Here is a 5,000-nt window from a genome sequence, read left to right as displayed (position 1 = left end):
TAGAATAGGCCAAATTTTTCTTAATATCTTTTTGAGCAATAGCTAAAGTAGCTCCTAATATTACTGTTATTATACCTATAAAAGCTATTGCGTTCATTATTTTGGGTAGCACTATGAAAAGAGGAAAAAGACGAGCCACAAGAAAAATTCCAGCGGCTACCATAGTAGCAGCATGTATAAGGGCAGAAATTGGAGTAGGTCCCTCCATAGCATCGGGTAGCCATACATGAAGAGGAAATTGGGCAGATTTTGCAACTGAGCCACAAAATAGCAAGAGGGCAAACAGAGTAAAAAAAAAAATATTCATTTCATTTTTAGAAATCAAATTATTTATAATTTGAAACAAATGCCGAAATTCCAAACTACCCGTTATCCAATAAAGACCTAAAATTCCCAATAATAAACCAAAATCCCCTACACGATTCGTTACAAATGCTTTTTGACAAGCATTTGCCGCAATAGGGCGGGTGAACCAAAAGCCTATTAATAAATAAGAACACATTCCAATTAATTCCCAAAAAAAATAAATTTGTATCAAATTCGAACTAGTAACTAATCCCAACATTGAAATATTAAAAAGAGTAAGATAAGCAAAAAATCTCAAATATCCTTGATCATGAGACATATAATTATCACTATAAATAAGAACGAGAATGCCAACCGTAGTAATTAATATTGACATAATAGAAGTAAGTGAATCGATCAAGTACCCAAACTCTAAAGAAATATCATTATTTATGGTCCAAGACCATACATATTGAAAAAACAAACTATTCTTGATTTGATGAATAGACAAATCAAGCGAAAAAATCATAACTATAGTTAACAATAAGATACTAGGAAAAGCCCAAATACGGCGAATATTTTTCGTTGCAGTGGGAAAAAGTAGAAGTCCCACTCCTATTAACATCGGAACTGGGAATGGAATAAAAGGTATGATCCATGAATATTGATGTGTATATTCCATACAATAAAGAAAAAAAATTAGGATTCTAATGAATTTGGTTTCTTAGGTTTTTCTTTTATCTTTTTTGTAAAGTAAAGGAATGGTTTCGGTTAATAACAAAGAAAGATAGAATTTAATAAAATAGAATAATCGATTATTCATTATTCTGACTCTTTGGACAATATTTTTTGAACATTGGTTTAGTTCATTAAATTTAACTTAACTAATTAAGTTTTTATTACAATAAGAAATAGCGATTTGGGGAAAACTTTCTAAAAAGTATTATATTCTTATTATAAATATAATAAAAACAAAAATGGAAATTCAAATATATAAAATATATGTCTAATTAGAGATAAACTTAATTTTCATTTACCGCAAAATGTCTTTCACATAAAATTCTATAACAATAAAAAACTATACTAATTCTATGGCAGTTCCAAAAAAGCGCACGTCTATATCAAAAAAAACTTATTCGGAACACTTTATGGAAAAAGAAGGGATATTTTACAGCATTAAAAGCTTTTTCATTAGGGCAATCTATTTTTACGGGGAATTCAAAAAGCTTTTTCTGTAACAAATATAAACGTTAGAATAATTTCAATTAACTGGATTCAACGACTCTTTTTTAAATACAAAAATATGAATATAAAATTGATATAGAATATAAGATTCAGTTATGAATTTAGGATATTTACATTCTATATTATGATATTTACATTCTATATTTAATAGATTCTAATAGAATTCTTTAAAATTATTTTATTGAATGTTTAGTAAACAAATATTGTGTTTTAATTGATTCTTTGAATCTCGACAATTGACTAAAATTGGGTTATTATGGTTTCGAGTCAGCCGCTATGGTGAAATTGGTAGACACGCTGCTCTTAGGAAGCAGTGCTAGAGCATCTCGGTTCGAGTCCGAGTAGCGGCATCTTATCTTCTAAAAAAAAGTTCCTATAAAGAATTATTATTTCTATTCCAAGTATTTCTATTTTTTCATTCTATATGGTATTTTCCACTTTAGAGCATATATTAACTCATATATCCTTTTCGGTCGTATCTATTTTAATTTCATTCATTTGATAACCTTATTATTAGGCAATGAAATCATAGGATTATACAATTTGTTCAAAAAAGGCATGATAATAACCTTTTTTTGTATCACAGGATTGTTAGTTACTCGTTGGATTTTTTCAGGCCATTTACCATTTAGTAATTTATATGAATCATTAATATTTCTTTCATGGACTTTTTCTATCTTTTATATGGTTCTTTGCTTCAAAAAACAAAAAAATGACTATTTCAATACAATAATAACACCAAGTATTCTTTTTACCCAAGGCTTTGCTACTTCGGGTCTTTTAACCGAAATGCATGAATCCTTAAAATTAGTGCCTGCTTTACAGTCCCATTGGTTAATGATGCACGTAAGTATGATGATATTGGGTTATACAACTCTTTTATGTGGATCATTAATATCAGTGGCTATTTTAGTCATTACATTTCAAGAACTCATACAAATTCTTGGTAAAAGCAAGACTTTGTTTTTTTTTAATGAATCCTTTTCTTTTGCTGAAATCAAATATATGAATATGAATGATAAAAAGAATATTTTACAACAAACTCCTTTTCCGTTTTATTCGTCTTATAGAAATTATTATAGATATCAATTTATTCAACAATTGGATCGTTGGGGTTACCGTACTATTAGTCTAGGTTTTATCTTTTTAACAATAGGTAATATATCTGGAGCAGTATGGGCTAATGAGGCATGGGGATCATATTGGAATTGGGATCCAAAGGAAACTTGGGCTTTTATTACTTGGACTATTTTCGCAATTTATTTACATACTAGAAAAAATAAAAAATTGGAATATAGAAATTCTTCAATAGTGGCCTCCATAGGCTTTCTTATAATTTGGATATGTTATTTAGGGATAAATCTTTTAGGAATAGGACTACATAGTTATGGTTCATTTACACCTAATTAATTTAAAAAAATTCACAAATATTGGGAACATTCTATAGAATAAGAAAAAAAACTCCCAATAAAATGATTAAGACCCCATTGAATCAAGTAATGTAATATTGATTCAAGGGGTTCTCACAAACAACAAAAATATTCAATTAGAATTCAATTTCATTTTTATGTAATTAAGAAAATACAAAAAGAAATCCATTTTTTTTTATTGTGCATCGGATTGATTTCTATTTTTTCTTTTTCATTTATTCCCAAAAACTATCTATAAAAAATGAGAGAGAATAGCTTCAACCTTGTCAGCCGAAATTGAAAAAATAAAATCTGGATAAATGCCAATACTTATTACGGGTATAAGGATAGAAATTGAAATAAATAATTCTCGTGGCCCCGAATCAAAAAAATAAGAATTTTGTTTATTAAAAAGCTTGTATCCATAAAACATTTGACGTAAGATAGATAATAAATAAATAGGAGTTAATATCATTCCAATTGCAGTTACAAAAGTTATGAGTATTTTTGTGATGAAAAGATATTTTTGATTGGTAATTATTCCCAATAATACTATAAATTCTGCAACAAAACCGCTCATGCCCGGTAATGCAAGAGAAGCCATCGATAAGGTAGTGAAAATCGTGAATATTTTTGGCATTGGGATAGCCATTCCACCCATTTCGTCGAGATAAAGAAGACGTAGTCTATCATAACTAGTTCCCGCCAAGAAAAAAAGGGCAGCACCAATAAATCCGTGAGAGATTATTTGTAAAATAGCCCCATTCAGCCCTGTCTCGCTTATAGAACCAATTCCTAAAATTAAGAAACCCATATGAGAGACCGAGGAATAAGCTATTCTTTTTTTTACATTGCGTTGACCAAGAGATGTTGAAGCTGCATAGATTATTTGAATGGAACCTAATAACATTAACCAGGGACAAAATATAGAATGAGCGCGAGATAATAATTCCATATTAATTCGAACCAACCCATATGCTCCCATTTTTAATAATATTCCGGCTAAAAGCATACAAGTGCTGTAATGCGCCTCTCCATGGGTATCAGGTAACCATGTATGTAAGGGTATAATTGGTGATTTGACAGCAAAAGCAATAAGAAATCCCATATAGAAGATTATTTCCAGTGCCACGGGATATGATTGATTAGTTAATGATTCAAAATTTAATGTTGGTTCATTAGAACTATAGAAACCCATACCCAGAATTCCCAGTAATAAAAAAACAGAACTTCCCGCAGTGTACAAAATAAACTTTGTAGCTGAATACAAACGTTTTTTTCCACCCCACATAGATAAAAGTAGATAAACGGGAATTAATTCTAATTCCCACATGATGAAAAAAAGTAAAATGTCTTGAGAAGAAAATGTTCCTAGTTGACCACTATACATTGCTAACATTAGAAAATAGAATAATTTAGATTCTCGAGTAACCGGTTGAGCTGATAACGTAGCTAACGTAGTGATAAATCCCGTTAATAAAAGGGGTCCTAGAGAGAGTCCATCTATTCCGAATCTCCAGTAAAAGTCAAAAAAATGGATCCATTTATAATTTTCTGTCAATTGGATTAGTGGATCATCTAATTCGAAATGATAACAAAATACATAGGTTATTAGAAGGAGATCTATGAAACATATACAATAAGTATACCATTTAATTGTCTTATTTCCTTTATGGGGAAATAAGACAATTAAAGAACCTCCGACTATTGGCAAAACTACAACTGTTGTTAACCAAGGAAAATAATTCGTGATAAAAATAAGATATACTTAGACTACAAAAACCCGGGCTCAAAATATTTTTTTATTTTGAGCCCGGGTTTTTGCCAGTAAAAAAAAGTACTTGTATGCGGTTCTTTTTGAAACGTATCAATAAGCTAGACCCATGCTTCGAGTTGTTTCATGCCATAAATAAACTCTAACACTTAAGAAATCCGTCGGACAGGCGGATTCACACCTCTTACAACCAACACAGTCCTCTGTTCTTGGGGCAGAAGCAATTTGTTTAGCTTTACATCCGTCCCAAGGTATCATTTCTAATACATCTGTTGGGCAGGCTCGTA

The sequence above is a fragment of the Vigna unguiculata genome, unplaced genomic scaffold (assembly GCF_037176805.1).
Source record: "Vigna unguiculata cultivar grain cowpea cultivar isolate G323 ecotype 2 unplaced genomic scaffold, ASM3717680v1 ptg000088l, whole genome shotgun sequence".
Taxonomy (NCBI): Eukaryota; Viridiplantae; Streptophyta; class Magnoliopsida; order Fabales; family Fabaceae; genus Vigna; species Vigna unguiculata.
The sequence above is the reverse complement of the archived record's forward strand: the minus strand, read 5'-3'. Positions refer to the sequence as shown.